Here is a 27,410-nt window from a genome sequence, read left to right as displayed (position 1 = left end):
TTTTTAATCAGAGAAAACCAGGATCCCTGGTTGTTACTTCAGATGTTAGCTTCTCTAAGCCCTTATCAGGACTCTCAGACCTTCTTGGTCTCTGCAGTCTCTTTCTCTGAGTCCTCAGACCCCTAAACTCCTCACATTGTCCCTCTTGTAGTCTGCAGGCCCCCTAATCCTCCACTCTGACTCTCCCTGGCTGGCAGGTCCTCCAGTAAGTTTCCTGGTTCGGTCCCTGGGAGTCCTCTGTACCCTGCCCCAAACTTTGCTGGGCTGGTGGGCTCTGTTCCCTTGTTCAGCCACTCCTCTGGACTGAGGAACCTCCTGTGCCCACTCAACCCCCTTATCACTGGGCTGGTGGGCTCTATTCCCTCGCCCTTTATACCCCACTCAGGCCCTTCTCTAGGCTGCAAGCTCTCTGTATCCCAATTCAGCCCCTTTGGGCTGGTGGGCTCTGTTCCCTTGCTCAGTCCCTTCTCTGGGCTGGGGAATTCTCTGTAGGCCTTGAGGCTGTCTCCAGCCAGGTTCAAGGCTTGTAACTCAAACAATAATATCAACATAAAACAAAGACCTCTTGCCTGGAGAAACCCTTTCTTTTCTGCCCTGGGTAATATTCTCTGGCTCCCAAGCTTGCAGAATGTTTCTGCTTCACCTTCCTTGTTGTACCCCTTAGGAGTCTTTCTGCCCTGCTGCAGAGAACTCCTCTCTTCAGGCTCTCAGGGCTAGACGGCCTAATTAGCTCAGGCCACTGGGCTTATTCTAGCCCCAGCCTGGCCCTCTTCCAGTCAAGTGAGCTTCCAATCAGCCCCCACACCTGGAAGCTGCCTCTTAGCCAGCTTCTCCCCATAAAGTGGCAAGCACACCACAGTGCCCTGCTACAGCAATATCAGATTAGCAAACCAAGCTGTGGTGTGATCCATTAAATTTCTACTATGGCTAAACATGTACCACGAGGGTTATTGAGTGCTCTATACAAAGATGAGTCAGAGCTAGTGTGCTTGTTTTCTCTAGCTTCTCCGTGACCTTCCCTTACAAGTGAAGTGCACTTTAAAAACAACAGTGACAACAACAAAAACAAACCTTTGTGACTTTATGTATTCCCTCTAAAAAGTAGAGATCAGAGCAAAGACTTGCAGCTGAACTTCAAGGGCCCAGTTACCATAGAAATGCTGGAAGGATGAGAGAAGCATATTAGATGAGTATTATCCATTCACAGGTCAATCAACTAAATGGGAAACTATCTTTTGGTTGTCAGGAGGGCACTGATTCTGCAATACTGCAGCATTGCTTTCAAAATGCTGCTTTCTCCATATTTTTTTTCTGCTGCTATCCCTTATCTGAAAATATGTGTTATGTCTGTTTCCCTACCACAAAGGACAGCTTATTTCTGGTTCTTATTATATATATGCTTATTCCATGCCCAGCGTGTAAAACTTACAAATATCTTTGACTTGCTAAACTCTTTAAAAACCTGTTGCAATGAGTTAGCATAACTATAATGGCCAAGTACAGACAGTCAAAAAGCCTGAGGCTGAACTGATTCAGTCTTTGCAGGTTAGTCTAAGCTGCAGAGATTAAATGGACTAGCAAATGAACAGGCTGTGTGTTCGCTGCTTCTTCCTGCTGCCCCCAAGATCTCTGGGATTTGCAGTCCAGAATCACAGCAGCAGGACTCTGCAAGGTTGCTCATTACCAGGGATCCTGGTTTTTGCTGATAAAAGAAAATCCCCCATTTTCATATTAGAAAAAGTAACTCAAAATCCACATATTTTCATGATTAAAATGAAGCACCACTATATATGCATATATGTATATATTGTGGTGTTTCATTTAAATTTTATCATGGAATGACTAAAATGATTAAAATTTTAATCACAAAGCAATTAAAATACATATAAATGGGGTGTTTCATTTTAATCATGGAAAAATGTGGATTTGAGGTTACTTTTTTAAATCTGAAAATGGGGTTTTCTTTATCAAAGAAAACTAAGATCCCTGCTCATCGCTTCCTCTTCTTGCTGCCAGGTGCCTCTGGGATTTGTAGTCCACAGTCTCAGGGCACGGCAGCTCTGTACTTGGAGAAATGGGGGTTTAACCTTCCTCCCTGGCTTTGGACTCCAGCTGGGCTTTGCCTGGGGGGTCTCAACCTCCCTCTACCCCAAAACCCTTCTCTGCTGGAGCAGCATCACAGCCTGAGGCTGAAAAGCATGGTGGGATGCTGGGGGACTCTGATTTATTAAACTTCTGTCTCAGACCCCTTCCTGGTTCAAGTTAAATCAGAGTCCCCCAGCATCCCACCATGCTTTGCAGCCCTGGGATGGGGTATGCTGTCTGCTCCAGAGATCAGGGTTGGCCCCACCTTTCTGCTCCCTAGCTAGAACAGTGAGGGCTGGCTGACAAGGGGGTGGAGAGGGCAAGCCCTGCTGGGATGAAGTCCAGTCGGGGGGGGGAGGGGAATGCCCCCTTCAGGCAAACCCTAGCTGCGATCTGGCCCCAGGGAGGGGGATTAATCACCGCATTCCCCACTAAAACTTACTGCTATCTGCAACTGTGGACTACAAATCCCAGAGGCACCTGGAAGCAGAAAGAAGAAGTGATGAGAAATCCTGCAAAGTTCTGCTACTGTATGTCTGGACTGCAAATGTCAGAGACCTTCTGGGCAGTAGGAAGAAGAAGTGAACACACAGTCAGAGATCCCTGCTCTAGCGTACTCTGGATTCTGGCCTGAGCGGGAAAGTGGCTGCATTTCCTGAATCAAAGGTAAATGTCTGTTTACTTCTGTTTCAGTTTAATCTGGACAGTTTACACTAACCTGCAAAGACTGAATCGATTCAGCCTCAGGCTTTTTGACTGTCTGTACCTAGTCCCCATGGCATTTTTTATGGATTTCTAGCTTGGAAGTAATATACCAATACTCTGGAAAATTACCTACTGTTTCTTTCTGTTAAAATGTATTTATTTTAAGTTGCTTTATTTTTAGCTACTGCTTTTCTTCAGTTCTGAAAGTATTTACTTTCTTGCATTACACAGTATGTTAATGAAATTGTTTCAGTTCTGAAAGACTTTTTATTATATGCTGCAATAAACTGCTCATTTTTACCTATGGCAGTATTTGCCATCTGTCAAAGTTTTGTCTCTTGAGGAAGATAATTTTTGGGGAGATATGGGTAACTAACTTAATGCCAGTTAGATACTTTTAAAAATCTGCCCCTTATGCATACAGAAGTTGTGAACCAAAACTAGATTTCCAAATTGTATTTAAATGGAATTTTACTGGAATTTATGTAACAAATTAACAAAAAGTGATTCAGAGGTCCTCCAACAGAGCAGCCACAAAACTTCCATGGGCACCCAAATTGATCTATTGCCTACATCTGGAGCTCCATAGATGCCCATAAATTACGTGAGGTTTCCTTTGAATCTGGCACACATTTACAAGCAGTTCTTGTGCGGGGATAGAAACTTTATTATGAACAAAGAGATGAGATTTTCACAAAGCAACATGGCTTTACATTGGGGTTTTACAAAAAACAACAAATAATGTAAAATTCACCATGAGACTGCAAAGGTTGGAGGTGCTTGTTTTAATTTATTTGACAGGTCCTAATACAGCTGTCATTGGAATCAACGGTAAACTCCCATTGATTTCAAAGGTAGCAGGTTTACTTTCAGAATCTGTAGCTTAAGTGCAAGATAGTTAAAATCAATATACAAATGTCAGTAAAGGAATTGGTTAGACAAAATAGAGATTTTGTTAGCAAAGAACTGGGTTACAGCAATACAGTAGAAGCAGTAAAATTCATAATTGGAGGTTGGGATGTTCTGAGGAGTTTATGGGTTCCTAAAGATATCAAAAGCATAGATAAATTAAATGGGAATCAGATAACTACATTTTTGGCACCTTTAAATAGTCCAATAATAAACCAGAGTTCAGAAATTCAGCATTTATAGACAGTTAGATATTGAAAAATATGTCCTGTGTTTCTTTTCCAGGTAGTCTTAACATATTGATGGTTATACATATATTGAAAACTTTAGTAAACCTACCTGGATTTCAAAGGAAAAAATAAATTAATATTTTCCATAGAGATCCACGTTTTGTTTTGTTTTTATCAGTGATTAAAGAACATGTAAATATAGTAAAAAGCAGTAGTGAGATGATGAACATTTTGCAATCTAACATTGCTGTGAGGTCTGTTCATACTTGGAAAAGGAAACAAACTGTGTATTTGGGGGGGTTGTGTAAAGGCAAGTAGTGGAGTGTGTTGTTTACGATACATATCACACTTGGGTCTTGTTTTCAGTAATTAAATACATATGTCAGTCACTCAGTGGTCTGTGTCTCAGTGTAGAAGCGATGAATTACAATGTGCACATATGCCAGATTGTAAGTAAAGGAAATATTTGTTTGAACCAGAAATTTCTAAACTATCAGTAAAAGGTATGTTGTTATAATGTTCTTTCACAATACATTATGATGCTTGTAATGTAGTTTGGTAAGAAATATAGCCTTCTTATTATTACCTAAATCAACAAAAAAAAAAGTTCCATATTTACAGTTTCACAAAAATCTTAAATCATTTTGCATCTATTCCTTGAAATTTTATTTAGCAATGGAGGCTATATTTTAAGGAAAAAACTTCCTTGGTATTACAAGGAAAAAATATGCAGAGCTATCAGAGAAAGTTTGCATGCATAAGTAATGTGTAAGGATCTCACACTACTTTTGTAGTGTTTGCTTGTTGCAAGCAAGCTTTGCCAGTGACTTTTGCTGCAGGGGCTTTCTGTAGTCTAAGAAATAGCTTGTTAACCTTCTCCCAACAAACTGAATTAGAAATAAGAAAGAAATAGATAAGAAATAATGTTTAATTATCCTTGCCAGAGATGATGCATCCTTAGGCTTCATAATATATTTCTAAAAATCTTTTGTTTACATTTTCATTGAGTGAGATTATTCCAAATGGCATAAATTATTTCCTTGCAAAGAATGACTCTGGACTATCCTTAAATATAAAAAAAAATCTATTAACTCTTGACACCTAGTTCAAATTTCAAATTTTGTGCTAATCGATCAAAGCAGCTAGTGTATTCTTCAGGAATGTGGTATAAACACTTCCAGTAAAATAACCTTTACCACATATTGGTTTGCCAAGCCTTGCCTCCTTCCTTGTTTGTACTTAAAAAGGAAAAAAAGAATTAGATTCTTATCCCTTCCCTTTTTCTCAGTGTATAATCCTGGGATGCAGGCCAAGAATATATTACTTCACCCTGTAAATGTCTGCATGTTACTCTTTTAGGAATTTTGTATGTTCTTTTGAGAATATATAGATTTGCATGAGAAATACTTGTGCACTTTTTCCAAAGAATATTCCAACTACTAATGTCTTTCAGAAGTACTACTTTTAGTACAATAAATGTAAATTTTTTCATCTTGCTCTCCCTCTTCCCCATATCTTCCCTCCCCACTCACCCCATCTCCATCCACCTCTTGCCCAGCTGTTCCCAGCTGCCAGTCCAGGACCAGTCCAGTGTTAGATGATAGCTTGTTCACCTGAAAGCAGTGCCTCCTGGGATACCAGAGGAATACAAATTATTGGTTTTATCTCAAGTGAACACCCTGGGTAGAGACAGAAATTACACATAAACCAAGTTAAGTGACCAGAAAACGGTTTAAACCAGTAACAAAATAGAAGTTCAGTGTGCATAAATCAGTTTCAAAATGGCTTAAACTGGTTTAAGACAAACCTGGTTCAATATAGTATCAGACTTAACTGATTTGGGTCAAGTTATGAAACTTCTGTTCCAGACCCTTTCCTGGTTCAAGGTAAATCAGAGTCCCCCAGCATCCCAGCATGCTTTGCAACTTTGAGCATAGCTGTGCTATCTGGTCCAGACAGTAGGGCTGACCCCAGCCCTCTGCTCCCTAGCTGGAGCAGTGAGGACTGACTCTCCTCACCTCCGCAGGGTCTGGGGCCAGGGAGGGGGGTTAACTTTCCCTTCTCCCAAGTACAGAGATGTCCTGCCCTGATTACTTAGTGCTGGCTATAACTGTGGACTACAAATCCCAGAGGCACCTAGAAGTTATTATTAACCCTGCAGAGTCCTGCTGCTGTGAGTTTGGACTACAAATCCCAGAGACTTCAGGGCCAGCAGGAAGAGTGTATGAACACACAGCTTATTCTGGTTGTGTGTTAGAAAGCCATGCTCTAGTGCCTCATGGCTTCTGGCTTGAACCACTGAAGGCATGTGGCTGCATTTCCTGAATCAGAAGTGAATGCCTGCTCATTTGCTTATTTGTCAAATCTTTGCAGCTTAAACTAATGTGTAAAGACTGAATCAATTCAGGCTTGGTCTTTTTGCCTGTCTGTACTTAACCCCAGAAGTTACCTTCTCACAGCTTAGAGATAACCCTCACCCACAGTGGCATAATTTTAAAATGACTAAAGGGTACTTAGCACTTGTTAAGGAGACTTAATGTGTGATCATTCAAGTTTTAAGTGCTCTTAACATGAACTATTTTTAATGTGTAACCTCACCCTAATGCTTTTATACAAGAATGCCACAGATTTTATCAAGCAGCCATATTACCATGCACTCTGCTTTTGAGAGAATTCCTGAAAAACCTATATGCATTTTTTCTCTCCATAGGTGTTAGTTGAGAATCATAGATTTTTTCCCCCTAAAATTAAAATTGAGAATAATATATGTAATAAAAAAAATACAATCTACACACATTTGACAACCAGTTCTATAATATGCCACATCAAAGTGATCTTTTCCCTAATCACTGAGAAGGTCAGAATTCAATCCTCATATAATAATTTGTGATCAAATAAAATGCCTGAGCCTAGAGTCATTACATTATACATGGGTCCCAGAGGACATGCTGGGTGTCTCCTTGCAGTGATATCTAAATGGTATTGCTGTCTGTTATCTCAGATGAAGGAAAATTCTGCCATATAAACTTATGTTGACAGTGCTCTGGAAATATGCCTCTATAAGCAGAAATACTTCCACTGGAAGTGAGGCATGTTCAAAACCCATGCGAGCACCAAATAAATTGTAAGTTAATGATATGGATGACTGACATGGCCAATAGGATGAAAGGCAATTGTATGAAACTAATGAAGGGAGCACAAAATGTAGAGATGACAGCAATAAGTGTCATACCGGAAGTTAACAGAATTTTTCCAGTTTTATTTTATCCAGTGTTTGAAGTCCCATAAACTTATTACATTAAGGCTAAAAATTAGGATATATAGACCAAATCTTTCAAAGAATCATCTATAAACACAGGGAGGAGGATGGGATAATCATTAGCAACCAGCATGGATTTCTTAGGAACAAATAATGTCAAATCCATTTGATTTTCTTCTTTGACATCCTAACTAATTCAGTGGTTATGGGGGATGTGTTAAATATAATACCCTGATTTTTTGGTAAGACTTTTAACACAGCACCACATGACATTCTCATAAATAAACTGGAGGAAAGTGTGATAGAGCTACTGTTTCATATGTTTGATAATTGGCTGAGTAACAGCAGGCAAAAAGTAACTACATGGACCAGTTGCAGAATGGCAGGAGGTTTTTGTGAGATTTATTTTGTGTCCACTGCTGCTTAATATTTGTATCAAGTCTTACATATCCTGATCAAGTTTTCAGATGAAACCAGTTTTGCAAAAACTTTGGAGGTTAGAATTAGAATTCAAAAGGATCTTGATAAATTAGAGAGCTAGGTGGTGGACAGCAAAAACAGTGGCTCAACAAATACAAACATAAGGTGCTGCACCTTGAGATGAAAACCACATGCACATTTAGAGAATGGGGGATGTTTGGTTACCGGGTTGAGTGGCTAAGAAGAATATAGTGGTTACAGTGGATCACAGACTCATTATAGGTTAGCATTGTGATTCAGTTGGTAAAAAAAACCCAAACCAAATATGGTAGTGGACTGCAATAACAGAGATATTGTTCACAAGTAACAGGATGTGATAGTGACAGCAGGTCTTCACTCAGCTATCTTTAGGCTGAAGCAGTGTGTGTAATTCTGGGTTCTGTATTTTAAGGAGGCAGAGAATTCTGGAGGAGATCCAGAATAGGCAACAAAGATAATAAAAGGGAAAGCAAGACATGCAAGTTAAGAAAACTGGTATTTAGTATGGGAAAAGGAGATTGAAAGAGAGGAGGATACAAGGACTATGGGAAATCTCAGTCCCTGATTCGATTTGGTGATTCAAATTTGGTGATTTGATTTGGTGTCAGTCCCTGATTCAATTCAGTGGCTGAATCTCTGAATCTGAATTGAATCAGGAAACCCTTTAATCTCTCTGAATTGAATTGGAACTCTCCGAATCAATCTGGAGAGATTCGGAAAGATTTGACGCAGCTTTAAATGTTTTTTTTTTACGTACCTCAAGGTAGCAGGCAGCTCATGAATGCTGAGAGGTTGGGACAGATGGAGCATCCCACAGGAGCGCAGGGGGCTCCTCAGCGCACTTGGCAGCAGACCTATAAGTGGACCACAAGCATTTCTGGTCCACTTCCAGGTCCACCAGGGACCATGTGGGGGGGGGCTGTGCCCCCCTGGCTTAGCGACTAGTGCCTCCTGTGTCTGGGAAGGCACCCAAGGGTCCCCCCACAGCCAGTCGCCTAGCTGGGGGGATGCAGGGCCCCCCCCCCCACCATGCTCCATGGCAGATCTGGAAATTGACCGGAAGTACTTCTGATCTACTTCTGATTTATTGCTGAGCACATGCCACCCACCCATGCACTCCCATGGGATGCTTCCTCTGCCCCAGCATCACAGCATTCATGAGCTATTGAGGTTTGTAGGAAAACTTTTAAAGCTGTGTCTATGGCTAAATAGCTGATTCTCCAAATCAGCATCAAATCTTCAGATCTGGATTCAGCTGAATTGAATCAGGGACAGTGATCTAATTGAGTCCCTGTCCCCAATTTGAATAAGGTCCATTTTTCACACCCCTAGAGGATTCATTATAACAGAATTCAGATTTTTTGAAAAGCAGCTGTGAACAATTGCAAGTCTGAGCTACAATGACTGATAAAGATGAATTCTAATTTAGAAAGTGAATGTGTAAGAGAAAAAATACCATTTTATACATACACACACACACACATATATATCTATAGATATATATAGAGAGAGAGAGAGAGAGAGAGCTGTACGTAATTTAGACCAGGTGCTATTTAATGAAGGTTATAAACTGTAAGAATGATATTTGAAGCAGTTGCTCTTTTATCTTTCAAGGACTAACACAAAAATTGTAAAGTTATTTTTAACATAAAAAAAATTCTGAATATCTGAGTGAGATGCTAAGGACACAAAAGAAAAAATCAATAGAACAAAACCTAATTGGACAATTTAGTAAAATTAAACGTAGGGAAGATTTAAAAATGGATAGAGAAAATCATCTCTAGTCAGATACTAAATTTAATTATTTGGATTACATTGTGGACTTGCTTGTCCACCTGCTTCCTCTTTTTGAGATACTAGGGGAAACAAAGGAAACATGCAATCAGAAACATCTTTATCTGGGTATGTTTATGAGATTGAAAACATAAATGGAAAATTTTGGCAGAAGAGATGTAATAGAACCATAACAAAGAACGACTGGAAGGGATATCTAGGGGTCATCTAGTCCAACCCCCTGCTTAAAGCAGGACCATCCCCAACTAGATCATTCTAGTCAAGGCTTTGTTTAGCTGGGTCTTAAAAAACCTTCAAGGATGGAGAGTCCACAAACTCTCTGGGTAACCTGTTTCAGTATTTTACTGCTCTCCTAGTGAGAAAATTCTTCCTAACATCTAACCTAAATTTCCCTTGCTACAAGTTGAGACCTTTGCTCTTTATTCTGTCATCTGCCTCCACTGAGAACAGGCTAGCTCCATATTCCTTTGAACCTCCCTGCAGGTAGTTGAATGCTGCTATTAAATCCCCTCGCAGTCTTCTTTTCTCTAGACTAAATAAACCTAGTTCCCTCAACCTCTCCTCATAAGCCATGTTTCCCAGCCCCTCACCATTTTAGTTACACTCTGCCAGACTGTCTCCAATTTGTCCACAATCTTTCTGTGGACAGGGACCCAAAACTGAACACAGTACTCCAGATGTGGTCTCATCAGTGCTGAATAGAGGGAATAATCAACTTCCTTGACAGCTGGCAACACTCCTATCAATTCAGCCCATTATGCCATTAGCCTTCTTGGCAACAAGGCTGCACTGCTGGGTCATATACAGCTTCTTTTCCACTGTAACACCAAGGTCCTTTTCTGCAGAGTTGCTCCCCAGATAGTCACCCCCCCCAGCCTGTATTGGTGTATAGGATTGTTCTGTCCTAAGTGTAGAGCTTCACACTTGTCCTTGTTGAACCTCATGAAATTTCTTTTGGCCCAAAAGAAATGCCAGCTCACAATGAATCCTACCTCCAGACCCCTACAATGTATCTACTACTCCCTCCAGCTTGGTGTCATCTAGAAACTTGCTAAGGGTGCAATCCATCCCATCTTCCAGTTAATTAATGAAGATATTGAACCAAACCACTTGGTACCATCTGCCAACTAGACATTGAGCCATTGATTACTACCCTCTGAACCCAGTACTCCAGTCAGTTTTCTATCCACCTTACAGTCTATTCATCCAGCCCATATTTCCTTAACTTGCCTGTGAGAATGTTGTCGGAGACCATACCAAAAGCCTTGCTGAAATCAAGGTATACCGCATCCACTGATCTCCCTGCATTCACAGAGACAGTCATCTCATCATAGAAGGCAATCAGGTTGATCAGGCATGACTTACCCTTGGGGAATCCATGGTGACTATTCCTAATCATCAGGGATCCTGGTTTTCTCTGATAAAAAAAAAAAAAATTAAAAATGTAACCCAAAATCCACATTTTGATGCGATTAAAATAAAACACTACTAATAAATAGATATATGTATAATGGTGTTTCATTTTAATTGCAGAAAAATATGGATTTTGGATTACATCTTTAAATCAAAAAATTGGGACTTTTTTTATCAGAGGAAACAAGGATCCCCACTAATCACCTTCTTCACCAAGTGCTTAGAAATGGATTCCTTGAGGATCTGCTCCATGACTTTTCCAAGGTCTAAGGTGAGGCTGATTTGTCTATACTTCCCTGGATCCTCCTTTTTCCCTTTCTTAAATATGGGCACTATATTTGCCTTTTTCCAATCATCCTGGACCTCTCCTGATAGCCATGAGTTTTCAAAGATGATAGCCAGCGGCTCCACAATCCCATCAGCCAATGCCCTTAGCACCCTTGTGTGCATCCCATCCAGCCCCATAAACTTGTACATGTCTAGCATTTCTAGATAGTCCCTAACCTGTTATTTTTCCACTGCATAACTCCCCAAAACTGTACTGCCAGGTGCAGTAATTTGGGAGCTGACCTTGCCTGTGAAGGCTAAGGTGAAAAAGGCATTGAGTATTTCAGCCTTTTCTGCATCCTCTATCATTAGGGTTCCTCCCCCATTCAGTAAGGGACCCACCCTTTCCCTGATCTTCATCTCGGTAGTGACATACTTGTAGAAACCTTTTGTTACCCTTCCCATCCCTTGCTAGCTGCAACTCCAGTTGTGCTTCGGCCTTCCTTACTTCATCCCTGCATGCCTGAGCAATACATTTATACTCCTCCTTAGTAGTTTGTCTAAGTTTCTGCTTCTTATAAGCTTCTTTTTTGTGATTTAGTTTACTGAAGATTTCCCTGCTCAGCGAAGCTGGTCTTCTGCCATACTTGCTAGTCTTCCTGCACATCAGGATGGCTTGTTCCTGCAGTCTCAGTAAGGCTTCTTTAAAGTACAGCCAGCTCTTCTGGACTCCTCTTCCCCTCAGACTGGCTTCCCAGGGGATCCTGCCCATGAATTCCCTGAGTTGAAATCTGCTTTTCTGAAGTACAGGTTCCTTACTCTGCTGCTTTCCATTCTTCCTTTCCTCAGGATCCTGATCTCAATAATCTCATGGTCGCTGGTACCCAAGTTGCCATCCACTACTATATTCCCCACCAATTCATCCCTGTTTGTGAGCAGCAGGTCAAAAAGAGCATGGCTCCTAGTTGGCTGCTCCAGCACTTGCACCAGGAAGTTGTCCCAAACACTCTCCAAAAACCTCTCTATTTATGCCTTGCCTTCCAAACGCTTTATCATTTTTGTTTTCCTGTCATGAATTTTCCCAAAGCTCTGTTTTAAAATGTGGAAAACAAAACTTCACACAATAATATAGATGAAGCCTAATAAGTGCTGAGTAAGGAGGTGCATCCCAAAACCACACTCACTGTTTGTGCAGCTACATTACACTGCAGACTTGTGATAGGCTTGAGTCTGTGATGTACCAAGGTTCCCAGATCCTTCTCCTTGGTGCTATCATGCAGCCAAGTGTCACCCATTTAGTATTTGTATTTTTGACTATTCTTCCTAAAGAGTAACACCTTGCATTTGTCAGGATTGAACTTCATCCAAGTGAGCTTTCACCTCTGTCAAGATCTGAATTGCGCTCCTGTCCTCCAGTGTTTTCACAGGCCTTTTCAGTTTCATGTCAACTGCAAATTTGCTCAAGAACCTGTTTATTCCAGCATCCAAATAATTAATAAACACATTGTGGGCCCGGTTCTAGTCATACTCCTGTGGGACTCCATCTGAAACTACCTACCATTCTGACGTGGATCCGTTTATACTTAGCCTTTGCTTGCGGCTGTTAAGCCACTTGCATGGATTTGGGAATTAGAAAGAGGAACTGCCTGTGGGGCATGTCAATTATCACAGCTGAAGACAATCATGAAAATTGAGCTTAAGGAAAGCTGGAACAGAGGGATGTCTTCTCTAATTTTTGTTCCAAAGTGTAGTAGCCACTCTTTCTTTTCTATCTTCAATACATGACAAATTGGAAGAGAACTTTGCTTTATTTTATACATGCAACACCTGTATTCTGCTCATTCACTGTACATCCAGATACTGTGCCTGGTATGTATACCCTAGATGAATGGTTATAATCAGAGATCCTGGTTTCTCTGATTTAAAAAAAAAAATCCCCAAAGTAACCCAACATCCACAATTTTCCGTGATTAAAATTAAACACCATATATATCTATATCTTGCTGTTTCATTTTAATCATGGAAAAATGTGGATTTTGGGTTACTTTTTTTAATCTGAAATCTGAAAATTGGGGATTTTTTTTTATCAGGAGAAAACCAGGATCCCTTGTTGTAATGCACCATACTGCCTTTGCCTAAACTAAGAAACGTCCTGTCTTCATTTTATTTTATTTTTTTCATTTTAATCCATAAGAATAGGGTTAGGGGAAAAACATATTCACCCTTCAGTTGCTAAAAGTGTATTTCAAGATGCTTCCTGAAAAACTGAACATTTATCATTCACAGCTGTTGTACTGCTTCATAATATGTAGAATTATTTCCTGTGCAATCCAGAAACCAAATGACACATTTCCTAAAATGTCTTCTTTTTGGCAGTTTAGCTGGTGCTTTTTAAGTTTATGTTACAATATTGCTTTAGTTCATCTTTGACGTGTTTCAGCTAGCTGTATTTTAAAAATTAAAAACATATTTAAATGACTGGAACTGATTATAGTTAAATGTACCTGATTTCAGTAGTATGCATTGAAACTGAATGTAAAGCAAATTCTAAAAATAATTTACCTTAATTTAGGTTGTGTAAAAGTCTAATTTGCTTTAACTGTGGTATTGAGAAAAATAGTTTTAGAATTATAAAAATCCAGTTAATTTTTTTCCCAAAACTTTCTTGCCAAATTATCAAGGGATTGATATAATGTTTCATATAAAAATACCCAAATTTTAGGTTTTAACAAGCTCTGATTTTTTTTCTCAAGGGAGAGAATGTTTGTCATTAACTGTTCTGTAAAATTTTAACTCTTCCTTTTCACATTTTGTCTCTATGATCTGTTCCAATAATTAACTATCACCATTAGGTGTAAAAAAATTATACTAACACCAATCATCTAGTAATTACTGTGAAACAAAGATTTTAAAATAAAATTCAAGATGCTAATGTAATAATAGAGCTATATGACTTTTTTTGCAAAATCTGAATTCATTTGCATATATTTTTGCAACAGAATCATTAATGGTTTAAGAGCAGTTGCTGTTTAAACCATCTAAACCTGAAAACTTAAAATTAGGGAATGCCTTCAGTAACTCGATGGATTTCTCAGGAACTCAGACAGAATCATTCCTAGGTCCCTAATACGTGAAATAAGATCTGACTTTTGACATAACTCTAATAGTTTTTACTTTAACTGTAAGCTATAATGTTACACATATTGTTATGAAGTTGCTATCAGAATTTTCAAAAATTAAATTCATATAATTCCTGCAAGACTAATATTAAAATAATTATTTGTTACATTATATTAGGAATGTTCTTGAATCTTTTTTTTCCTCTCTCTTCCCCTTCATAAAATGTAATAGTTTTTTTACATCCTCCTAACTTGGATGCTCTGTCTAATAGCTCTGTGAACATGGACCCACTCTTCATCTACGTGTGCCAGGTCATATTGCAGCTTTGGAAGTATGCAATGCTCTACGTTGTGCCATGTAAGACAAGAATAAAGTAATAGTTTTAACTGAGTAGTGCACTGGAATTTTGAACTTATTCAAACTTGAGGGAAGTGAGAAAAGGAAATTCAAATGCCAACCCCATATAGATCAAACCTGAATATGATGTATGATTGATTTCCTATGAAACAAAACTAGTGAGCTTTGTTCAGCTCTGTGTAGTAGTCTTTTAAGAAGTACAGAAATGTTCATGCAAGGCTATGGCAGGATTTAATAAGGTAAAATGTTATCATTCAAAGACAACCTGATTGTACGGTATTTTACAGGGAAATATATCTTTGAATGGTCTTTGAACAATTGCACTTTCACCTGTATGGAGTTCACTCACTATATTATCTGTAGCTTTCATCTAAAGAAACCAGTTCTGATGATACAGTCCCTTGTAATGGAAATTCAGTAGCACTGACTTTTTGGGAACTTGATTTGCTAATAAAATAACTGACAAGGTTTTAGTTTGATCATTTTATTCTTTGCATGTACCCTGTCAAACAAGTCTTAGATACTATCTTGACTCTAAATGATGCATCAAATTAGCATGAAATCACTGCTTCTCATTCTCTTCTCAAAGTCTGTATCAGTTGCAGATCCTGGTTGGCATGAAGTGTCTGTCTTTAAAAAGGCAGGAAGCATGAAATACAGAATGCTCTAGACATCCTATAAATTTCAGTACTTGAAGCACTTTGGCTGAAGCTTCCAATCTTTCCATAAGATATCCATCTTCTCACCATAGATCTAGTCAACTACCTATGAAATTTGAACTGCTAGCATAAGTTCTCACCAATTTTCATAAGAACTTCCACATATGGCTGCTGTTAGTTTTGTCATTACGTGAGATTTCCTTTTGGGGCAGATGTGTTATGTTAATAGGAATAATATGAATTATAATATGTGTAGGATTTTAGAAGGCCTGATCCTGTCATGTGCTGAACATTGATGCCCAGTAAGTTTTCAGTACCTCTGATGGCACTCATTACCAGGCTTATTTAGGCTGCTAAAGAGTGATATAGATGCTATATTTACTTCTCAGCGGGGCAAATTCACCACCGTGTTGCTCTGTGTTGCTATGCTAGATTGCTTCCAATATCCAACAGAGCTCAGTATCTGTACACTAAGGATTTATCTTAAATAATATGCAATCACAAGCAGGGCATTTGGAGACTGACGATCTTGAGGGCATATCATTGATCATGAAGGAATAGGAAAGATAGAAATGGAATCAGTTATCTGATAAAGAGAATGGACGTAGCAATGCACAAGAAACAGAAACACATAATTGTAAATTTTTAGGTAAGATTTTGGGTTCTATGAGGCTTTTCAAATCTTCTAATCTAGTCTTCCTGCTTTTGAACATTCTGGTCTCACACTTACAGCGTTAAACTTTTCCTATAGTAACATAAAATTCTGGCAGCCAGCATGGAATACCAGTGGGAAGAAGTGCCCAGAGCAAGGTCTTCCTTAGATCAAACTCCTTGAATTTTAGCAGGTAGAAATTGTGTGGGACGACTCTGGCCTTGTTGCAGGACTATGCATAACTGGTCATTGACTTTAGCAAGACATTTATAGGCTGTAATAAGGAATCATTAAATCAAGTTATATGTAACTTCTGATAATGGTTTCTCTTTCTAATATGTAAAACATCCTATTTAATTATGTACCAAAATATTTCATTTACAAATATAGAATGTGATTTCATTCTACGTTGTATATGGCCCAAAATAGTAAAACTTGAGCTTTTAGTGATCATATGACATAGCATATAGCTATGAACATATTGGACACTTTAAGACTAAATCTCATTTTACCCATCATTTGCCTGAATGACATTTACATAATTGAATAACAAATTTTTAGTACATATGTACAGCTTGGATTCCATGTCCTGTGCTTCCTTTCTGAGCATGCTCTGTAGTCTGCATAGGTATCTGGTGTGAAATAGAATCACCTAGCATGCGCATAATTCCATCTAAATCCTGAATCACAGAAAAAGTACAGTTAGTGGGTGTTTTTCCAAAGGAAGAATGATAATTTTTCCAACCTTATTACCTATGAGCTAGGGTACCTATCCAAGGAATGGAAGACCGAGAGTCTAGGCTCCTGATACCCATATTTGAACGTATATCTCCCATGTCCCTAGGCTACATGCTAGACATCAGTTCAAGCACTCTGTAGCCCTTCTCTTGAAGCTGGCCCGCTGGGCAACCAAGACAAGAAGATGTATGGGATCATAAGGAGGACAGTAAGCTAGAGGAAAGGTCTCCCCCACACCCACCCCTGGACAAGTGCTCTAGGCTATGGGTCAGCAATCTACAGTCCATTGGTTGGATAAAGCCCATGGAGCTTGGGGACTTTGGTGGTATTTCAGCAGTGGGAAGGCTTTGATGGTGTTCTGGTGACAAGGGAACAGAAGCACTGGCCTACCTCTGACCCAAGCTGGGTTGTTTTGGCCTACAGCTTGAAAACATTACCTGCTGCTGCTCTGGCCATTAGGGATTTGGACTAAAGGGTGTGAATATCTTCCTCTGTTTTGCTTTCAAAAGAGATATGCCTATCAGCACAGACAGAAAGAGAATCAAAACTGGGCTGAGTGCCAAACATTGCCATTATACAGCTATGTAATTACCACTGTTGGCATGTGAAGGGCAAAGCCCTTTCTGTAGATGAAAAATTAAGGAATGGGAAATCAAGATAAATTCTCATATCTAATACTCTGTTCTCACTTGGGTCTTTATTCTATAAAGCCTTATGCCTCAGTAACTTTATGTGTACAAGTCCCATTGAGTTTAATGGATTACTGACTTGCACAAGTGATTTTAGGAGTGAGTTGCTTTTGAACTTGCTAGATAGTTTTGCAAATATTACAGCACAACCTTAAGTTTGGGTGAGTGCAATGAATCATGTAAGGTGATAGTAAAGTATTATATGGCATCAAGGATTACTTCCTGAGTTTATGCTTTTAGAGTTTAAAAAGGGAATAGAATTCTGTAATGAGAATATGCAATATTGGCTTCAGATGTCAGTTGGATGCCATTGAAAGACACTTTTTTAAATGTAATATATTTTAACATATATTTATGACTATATTGTAATTTATTTCAGTAAAGCAGACAAATATAACCCTGCTATACAATGTTTTTGCATTGCCTGTTTTCATATGGATGTTCTATACATGTGATAGAAGAGTCAGAGTATTTCCAAAGAAATGTTAAAACAGTACAGTCATCTGGTTCTCGTTTTAAGTTGTCTCTCTTTTAAGTGTCAGCCAAAATTGGTGCCAATGGACTCAATCACTCAAAAGTGAATTTGCAATTTGGAGGAGAAGATTGATAGCATATTGTAAGAGCTCAAATCTGCTGCCATATACTATGGGCAGAGGATACAGCCAAGGTTTTCAAGAGTGCATTCATTGAAGATAATTGTGCCTATCACGTGAACTTCATTTCATCAGTCAGAAGGCAGGGTAGGGTTGTTTTTGATGCTTCAAACTGCATGTGGTGAATGTGCATTTGTGCACAGCATGGTGCCAAAATTTGATACTGGGATGTCCAGTGATACCAGTGTCTGGTGTGACCAGTGTGCACTGCCAGAAACAGAGCCTGGCCATCCATAACTACACTCTGGCTGCTAGACAGGCTCTGTATAGCCAGATTAGCACTGCTGCTGCCCTGGGAGGCCCCCAGGATCCTAAGTAAGGCTGCTGGGGCCAGTGCAGGTGCTGGCTCCAGCCTCCCCTACCCCACCTGGGATAATTTGACATGTGCCAGAGTGCATGTGTAGGAGCATGCCCTGGGGAAATGCTCACCTCTGCATGTGGGGTTGCACCCTTGGGCTAGAAACAGACATTCAAAAAGCCTGAGCCTGATTTGATTCAATCTTTGCAGGTTAGTCTAATCTGGCTAGGCAAGGGGGGAATAATCCCTGCTTAGGGGGAAGCCAGGCAGATGCTCTATGCCTGCAAGTCTCTGGAGCTCTGGCCATGGAGCAGAGGGGAGCGGCCAGCCCTGCGGTGGAGCAGAGAGGCCTGCCCAGTCCAGAGAGCATGCTGGGATGCTGGGGGTGTCTGCTTTAATTTAAACCAGCCAGGGGTCTGGGACAGACATTGCATAAACCGGTTTTACCCAAATCAGCAAAGTCTGATACTACATTCAACCAGGTTTATCTCAAACTGGTTTTAGCCATTTTCAAACTGGTTTATGTGCCCTGAACATCTGTTCTGCTACAGGTTTAAATCAGTTTCTGATCACTTAAACCAGTTTATGTGTAATGTCTGTCTCTAACTGTGGAGACTAATTCATTCAGAGACTAATCCTCGGAGATCCTTAGAGAGTAATCCATTCAGAAAGGCATAAGGTTTCCTAGGTGATAGCTACAATTTTGTCTTATGCTACTTAGCATCCGATGATCTAGGCTGTTGCCTACAGAAACTTAGGCCTTTCTGAACACATTAGTTTGTAAGGTGCCACCCTGCCCTGCCTTCTGCCTGACTTCAGACTAACAAATATAACGACCTCTCTCTCTCCATTTTATCAGTTAATCTGAACAAAAAGTCATCCTGGAATATAGAAAAGTTACTCCAACAAAACAAGTTGAAATGAAAGAAATTAAGCAATATTTTTGATGGTTTCTCTTACTGGAAGTCATACTAGACCTACTCTTTTGGTTTTAGCATAACTTCTAGTATAGTTAGTATCTCCTGTGTGTTAATATTCCTTGTTATAAACCTATACTTCTTTTTAAAAAAATGCAAAGCTTCCTGAGAGCCATTAGTTGATATTGTATATACTTAGTGGCATCTTATGTCTCTAATATGTAATTTTAAAAAGTGCTAACTCAGGGAAGAGATTATTTACTGGACAGGGGTGAATGTGAGAGCTTGCTCTCTCTCTTTTTCCTTTCAATAAATTGTTCTGACTTATTTGTCAGTAGAGTTACCCCCACCCACTGCTGCCAGAGTCTCCAACTGACCTGGGGGACAGGGAGCACTTCAGAGCCATTCCTGCTCTGTGGAGCTGTACACGGACCCAGGCTCAGCTAGATATAGCAGTGGCAGCTAGTAAGTTCCTTTCTGAACCTGTTCTTGGGCTGGCAGGGAACACCCAGGGGGACTGGACATAGAGAAGGGCCCTGCCTGCTGCTGTCCCTGGCTCCATGTGGCTGAACTGGGCAGGAATGGCTCTGGAACCTCACCCTGCCCCCATCCCTGGGACACCTGGAGACAGTGGCATAGTGAACAGTGAGGCGGAAAGAGAAGAAAGTGGCTTGCTGCTGAGCATGGAGGAGAATGGCAGTGGGATTCTTACTTGCTTCAAGGACTTATAATAAAGGTCCTTGGCTGCTGCTGTCCCGTTATAGTGGCCTGAAATGTGGATGAATTTATGCCACGGTATCCATCCTGGATCGATCCCTGGGGAAAATATATGTTTGCCATGTTGTTTGATCAGTCATATTATAATTGTTCACGAAGGTCAGTAAGATAACTAGGGCTGGGCATGTGAGGCACCAGTTCTGAGTGCCAATTTACAGCGGCCAGTGGAATTGTGGTTCCCAGGGACCCCACAGTGCAGCCACAGCAGCAGTTTTCACTAGGAAGGCAAAGGGCTATGTGTGAGGAGGTCAGACTTTCTAGTGCTTGGCTACCTCTCTCCCCAAAACTCAGCATCAGCACCTCTCCACCTTTGCTGAGTGTGCCCAAATACCTACTTATGCCTCAGATATAAGTAAATAACTTCAGGTTAAATTGTCATTTCCCTTTTGTTCCAAGGAATGTATCTGAGCATACCAGTGTCACCAGAGGAACTGCCCAAGGAAGTCAGTGAGAGTCAAGCTTAGAAATTCTGTTTAGGGCTTTTGAAAATAGAACTAGGCTCCTTAGTCATTTACGAGCTTTGAGGGATTTTCTGGGAAACGCTTTAAAAAAAAAAAAAAAGATATGGGCATTTACTTGTCTCTCTCAATTTTCTCACCTTCTGTCCCTCTTCCCAATGTTCTTTATTGATAAATATATTGTAATTAATTTAATCTACCAACACTTGGTGACCTTTTATTCCTTGCAGCTACTTTTCCTCCCTTTTGTGTGTCAGCAAAGTAAAATAAAATCTGTCTTCCTTATGTACTGTTGGCACAGTGTAAAGAAAAAGGATAACTTGAGTTTATTAGGAGATTTAAAACATTAAATTTGATAGCAATGAAAGCCAGTGTCATTGGCAGTAAAACTCAGTATCACAGATAATTAGATCAGTGAGAACTTGAAAGGTCTAAGTTCAGATAGCCAAATGTTTGTGGGGGGGTGTTGTTGTTTCTGTTTTGTTTTTAACTTGCATTTAGCGAACCTAAACGCCACCTAAATAGGAAAAAAATCAGGGCTGAATGCTCTCAGCTGAAAGTACTGTAATATATATTACTGCTATAGCTGTGCCAAAACTAGAACCACAGCAAGAAAGCTTTTGAATTTTTGTAATAAATAAATTTATCTGATTAAATGCAGTTTGGTCCATCTCTGTTTCCTGGATTTACATCCTCTAGTATAAGAAACTGCCATAGTCACCTCTGCTATGATTACTTTCCTGATTTATATATATACAGGAAACCCTCACTATTTGCGGGTTCAGCATATGCAGTTTCAAATATTTGTGAATGCTGAACCTGATTCTTAAATACACTTAAAGGACATCCTTGGGAGCTCCGTGCTTGTTGCTGCCAGGCTCCCACTGCTACTGCCATAGCCATGCTTCCCCACACCCCCACCAGCCACTGGGGGCACTGAGTTCATGAACGCAGTGCCTTATTTGCAGATTTCACCATTGCAGGGGATACAAGAATGTATCCCCTGCAAATGGCAAGGGTCCCCTGTACACAGAATCACCAATTAATCTCTAAAATTACTTGCGAAACTCCTCTGAACATTCACAATTTGTATTCTTCTGTGTCTGGGTTTGTGAGAGGTGTAGCAGGAGCATAGTTAGAACACTTTCAACCTTGTGCTTTGGGTATTTTGGGATGGCTGAGCAGTACATAATTGGCCATTCATGTTGGCTCTGATTTAGAAAGAAAACTTAAGGTATCCCTTACAAACCTAACATTAGTGGAAGTAACAGTAGCAGGGTTCTGTTGGCGTGTCTACATATGCTATTGGCATGCAGCAATAAACTCTGGTTTATATCACTGTGGAGTTTATTGCTTCTGGGCACACTCTTTGAAAGTGCATCCAAGGGCGGAGCATGTTGAGCAAGGTTGGAGCAGCCCCAGCTAGAAGGAGGTCCAGGGGATCAGTCTGACAAGCCAGGGCTGATTCCCCATGCTCAACATGTTGTCAAGTGGCTGGTTGGGGCACAAGTGTGGGGCTAGCCAGCAGGTAGGTCCCTCCCCACTCACACACTGAAGCACCTCATCATGATCCAGTCAGCCATATCAGTGTCTACACGTGTGCTGCTGCAGAGTAAAATACTCCAGCAGGTAGTACTTGTATTTATAAGTACTACTCTGCTGAGGAATTGATTAGTTTGCTGTGGCCTAATAGGGCTCCATGTGTAGATGCAAGACATTTAATGCAGAGCTAATTAGTCTGCTCCACAGTAAACATCTCATGCCGATGCACCCTGTGGATGACATATTTCCTTTGCTCTCTCACCTCCATCATCTTTACCTCAACAAAGAGTCCTCCTATACCAGGGACAGGCAATTATTTCAGCAGGAGAGGCATTTCAAGGGCTGCAAGGGTAGTCCTTGACAGTTGCCCTGCCCCCTGGTCAACATCTTGGGACCAGAAGTCCTGCCCCAACCCTAACCTTTGCCACCAGAAGTCCCTCTTCGTGGCTGTGACAAATACTCCTTTGGGGGCAGGAGGTTGCCATTTTAGCACCAGAAAAAAATTAATTATACACTTAAAGTCAAGCACCCGCTGTAACAAATTTTAATTTGACTGCAAAAAATATGTCTCATGATTTGTGTTCGCATACTGTACATAGAGGTGATTGAATAATAACTCAAAAATAAAGTCTTATTCTTGTATTGTGTGTATGTGCAATATGGAGTATGAGGTGTGTGTGCATAGTGGGATGTGGGGAAATGTGTATGGTGGGGTGTGAGGAGGTTTGTGGGGAAGAATGAAGGGTGTGGGGATCCCCCTCACACTCCCCACATGGCACACAGCCCCTGCAGGCAAAAGCAGCAGCAGCAGCAGGCATGGGCACTTGGGGTGCTCATGACTGGTGCAGGCACTGGCACCTAGCAGCCAGTGCTGTACATTGCAGTGAGAAGCGCATCCTGCCCAGCATGTCTGTATCACCAGGGCTCCCTGCTGCACAAGTGCAACTCCTGCACTCATACACCACCAGAGGGAAGTTCCATGTGCTGGGTCTGGTTGCCTCCCATGCCCCATGAAATGCAAGTGGCTTGTGAGTGCAGTAGTTGCACGTACATGGCACAGAGCCCAGCAATAGAGGTGTCCCGGCCAAGCTGCACTCCTCGCACCCATGTGAAGAGCTGGCTGGAGCTATGTGCCACTAGGTATCAGTACCTACATCAGGCATGAGCGCCCTGCCCTTAGCACCCCCACCAGCTGCTGCTGCGCCCTGCCCCAAGCATCCCCCACCTCCTTTCATGCCTACACCTGCCCACCAGAGCTTCACGTTGTTGCCACCCCCTTGGGCACGGGTTCCATGTTGCTGCCAGCCTCAGCCCTACTCTCCGTGCTCACCCAGCTGCAGCTCTCTCTTGCCCTGCCCCTCTCTCCACCCCCGCCACTTCCCTTCCTGCTGCCCAGAGTAAGCAAGACACTGGGGAAGCCAAGCAGGTTCTCCAGTAGCTGCAGCAGTAACCCTGCCTACAGGCTGTGTATTGGCCGGGCCAGGCCCTTTCATCCACAAGGGTATGAGCAAGGTGCAATAGGGTATGTTAGCCATAGTGCAGAGGGAAGGGGAGGTGTATATGTGGGTGCCTCACTCCCACCCTCATGCATACTATCAGACTGTTTCTCTACAGAGGAAAAAAATCTTTGTGGAAATATAAATATAAAACCCCCTGAAAAACAAAAGAAGAAAAAGACCCTGTTTAATACAGGTTTTATTTGTAATGGTAGGGTGGGGAAAGGTTCCCCAGCCTGTCCAACAAATATGGAATCTGCAAGGCCCACTTGGCCTTGACATCTGAAATCTGTGTATTGGGATGAGTGAATTAAACCTTTATCAAACAAATTTCTGAAAGGCATTTCCCAATTGAATCAAGGATTGCAAGGTTTGGGAGGTGATGTATTCTACAGATTTGTAGATGAACAGCAAGTCAACAGAAATAGTGTGTACAAATGTCTCCTCCTTAAAGAATGAAAAGAAAATTAATTTATCTTTCTGGAGGATATATCATGACCCATAGACAGGGGACAGGTATATTAATAAAATAATAATGGTTCCACAGAAGTCAGAGGTCAAGCACATTTTAGCTTATTAGACTATGCTTCAATGTCCAGACATTTCTATTAAGACTATTAAAATACATGGGGCCCTTTTGTTCTCCTAGTAGAAAAGGCCTGCTGTAGTGATGTGGTTATATAAGAGGGGGCTTGGGTATTTTCTTTCAAGTTGATCTTTAATCATAAAGGTCAAATGTTTACCATTAAAAAAACTTGAAGGTCAAGGAACTCTGTTACATTCACTTATTGATTTTTTTTTTTTTGAAGACCTTGAACCTTGGCAAGTATCACAAGTTATACAGGGCAACTACACAAGGGCAATAACAGAAAAAGCTGGTGAAGCCTTCCTAAATATGAGAGGTTGTGTATATTAACACAGGACCCAGATTTTCAGGAAATGGAGAAAATGGTGGACATCTGAAATGGTTCTAGAGATACTTGTTATGATCTGAGGATTTTTAAAAAGGAGTGTTTTTTTTTTCTTTTTTGTGGTCATTGTTTCAGTATAATAGTACCTGGATGACATTAGGGCTAAATACAGACAGTCAAAAAATCAGAGTCTGAATCAATTCAGTCTTTGTGAGTTAGTCCAAGTTGTGTAGATTGAACCGATAAGCAAGTGAACAGACATTCAGTTCTGATTCCAGAAATGCAGCCATCTGCCTACAGTGGCCCAGGCCAGAAGCCAGGGGGTGCTAGAGCATTGTTTCCTGCTCAACTAGAGCAGACAGTGTGAGCCAAGGCTATCCTACCCACCCTGCGGTATGGGGGTTATGGGAATGGTGCAAAGAATTCTGGGATGCTGGGGGACTGTGAGTTAACTTGAATCTGGAGGGGATCTGGGACAGAAGGTCAATAAACTGATTTAGCCTAAATCAGTTAAGTCTGATACTACAGCCATCCAGGTTTATCTTAAACCAGTTTCAACAATCATGAAAGCAGTTCAAGTGCTCTGAGCTTCTATTGTGTTACAGATTTGAACTGATTTCCAGTCACTTTTACCAGTGTGTGCGTAATTTCTGTCTTTAGCCTAGAGGTGCAGTTATTCTGAATAAGGGGAGAACATTTGCTAAAGAAGCATTTTCCCCCCAAAAATATTGTTTCTAGAGCACTTCAGGGAAATGTTTTGGCTTCAAAGGTGATATTCCAATGAACTGCAGAAAATGCTGAACTTTCAAAGTCAGCATTTAGAAAGGTAGTCCTTCATGAATCAATCCGAGGCGCCAGCTGGTTTAAGAATCTTAAAACCCTGGTGTGGCTCTAGCTTGACCTAGAAAACCAGAAAGTCCTGGCTAACTGAGATTGATTTTTTCACAACAGCCCCTAACCTGACAAACCAGTCTCGGTCTCTGGGATCCTGGGAGAACATTTAGTTTGAGAAACGCCATGTGTCAGGTATAGGATGTCACACCTTTAGATTATAGTGCAGACACATTCTGACTCACCCAAATGAATGCTGAATGATTGCTTATATGTTCGCTATCATATAATCTTTTGATCTAGCTATCATGCTGAAAATAATATTTAAAGGACATCTAAAATACAAAAACTTAGGCCATCAACAGGCATTCATTTGAAGCAATGGTAATTTTCTAATGCTAGAAATGCTCCCCAGAGAGGGAGCAATACAGCTGTTCATCCTGCAACTGTCCTTTTTCCTGCACATGGTGCCTTCCTCAGACTAGAGTGATCCTGCTCTGGGGAAAGTGTGGGGAGCACTGGCTGCTCCAATCTTCCTGTTTCCAGGAGGACTGGAGCAGTGAAGCCATGCCCGTGCTTTTAACTCCACGAGGGGAAAAAAGCTAGGCATCCCAAGAGACTCCTGCTACACAGGGGAGATAATAAAAATACATGATGTTGAATCACAGCCTTACAGTTTGCTTTCCAAGCACTGGGCAAAATGTCAGTAATACACACCCAAGAGGTAGCTAAAATTTCTCCTCACAAAGCGGTGTTATCAAAAGCCAATTGTCTAACTCTGCTTGGAAAATAAAATGAACCTGAGTGTAGCAGTAGTGGTGCTGCTTCTAGTAGTTTAGTTCGGAAGACTCTAGGGACTCTAGCTTTTTCTTTCACAGCTGTGTAGTCCTGGTATGAACAGGTTTGCCTTGGCCTCATCTTCTGTGACTTATTATTGAGGGCTGTCCAAGGACAGCAGGGTCATGTCTTCTTGTAAATTAATGTTCCCTGTGGGACTCCTAATGAAGAGACTGTTAACTAATTATCGGTCTGTTTGGAAGGTACTCATTTTTTAATTGACCTCAAAACACTCAAGGAACCAAAGGAATCTAAAGAAAGATGACTGGTGTCCAGGGCAAGAGAAACACATCATTTTCTGTCATTGGGGAGGGTGAGTTGGTTTATTAGGGTAAGGTGGACATGCAAGCTTGATAATGAGGTGCTCAGAATTTAGAGGGATCAATAATTGCACCTGGTCACCCTGCTTCTGTGCGCTGTTTTATTTCCTCATTTATTTAGCTTGTTTTCTGTAAATATTACTTTAGTCTTCTCCAAGAAATATGTTTTAAACTAATTCTGTTATTATCTGAGTTTTAGTTTAAGTAGGAAAGTTCAAATCTGTAATTTGAATGTCAGGTGCAATTTCACTGAGGTTGCTTGCAGGGCTGCAAATATCCCACAGAGAAGATAATTGTAAAGTCAGAAGAAGCCTCAAGACTGTTAGTTAGGAAACAGTTTTGGTCCAACAAAATGATATTTTACTTTTTACCCTGTGAATGCTGGCTAAAATGATGATGAACTCAATATTTCTTGTTATCTTTAAGTACTAGGTAATTTAACGAATAACAAGTTATATTTTTTTAATTCTCTCCTATTTTGTAGGATTCATGAGCCAGATTCTTAACTGGGCCAAGTATTGTCTTTTGGAAAAAAGTAGTAACTATGTAACAGTGGACATTATAAAGAACTTCTTCACAGCAAGGGTTGCCAGAATCTGGAATAGGCTTCCAAGGGAGATGGTGCTCTCCCCTACCTAGAGGAGACTGGACAGGCACCTGGCTGGGGTCATCTGACCCCAGCGCTCTTTCCTACTCAGGACAAGGGGTCAGACTCTATGACCAACTGACTGACCTTAACATCTATGAATCTATAAAACATGTTTTTATCATAATAAAGATATGCACTTCATTTACCAATTACAGTGTTTTAAAATAAAGCTGAGAACACTGAAGGAACTTCTGTTTAGAAAACTTTCATTGTTAGACTCCAATATAGAAAAAACCTTTGTATTGCAGTAAGTGGAGAGAGGGCTTTTAATGCAATTTAAAAATCAATTTCTTAGGTATTTCTAAAAACATATTAGATTAGATTCAAAATCTAATTGAGAAATAAGACTGTACCCCTTATAAATGTAATCTGCTATGAACTGATT

General features: G+C 40.6%; 1 protein-coding gene across 2 annotated transcripts in view; it reads left to right on the top strand.

The window, feature by feature from the left end:
- GPC6 (glypican 6) overlaps nt 1-27,410 on the top strand; it is a 1,293,633-nt gene that overhangs the window by 369,902 nt on the left and 896,321 nt on the right. The window contains exon 1 of one of the 2 annotated variants that reach the window (XM_090023618.1): nt 11,107-11,125. The exons of the other annotated variant lie outside the window; for it this stretch is intronic. The gene's annotated coding sequence lies outside the window, so the exon portion shown is untranslated. Of the gene's footprint in view, nt 1-11,106; nt 11,126-27,410 lie in introns of those variants that run through there. 2 annotated transcript variants of the gene reach the window in all.

This window comes from Crocodylus siamensis, chromosome 1 (assembly GCF_052110815.1).
Source record: "Crocodylus siamensis isolate JL-2025a chromosome 1, ASM5211081v1, whole genome shotgun sequence".
In the NCBI taxonomy this organism is placed as follows: domain Eukaryota; kingdom Metazoa; phylum Chordata; order Crocodylia; family Crocodylidae; genus Crocodylus; species Crocodylus siamensis.
This window is presented reverse-complemented; position numbering and strand designations above follow the sequence as displayed.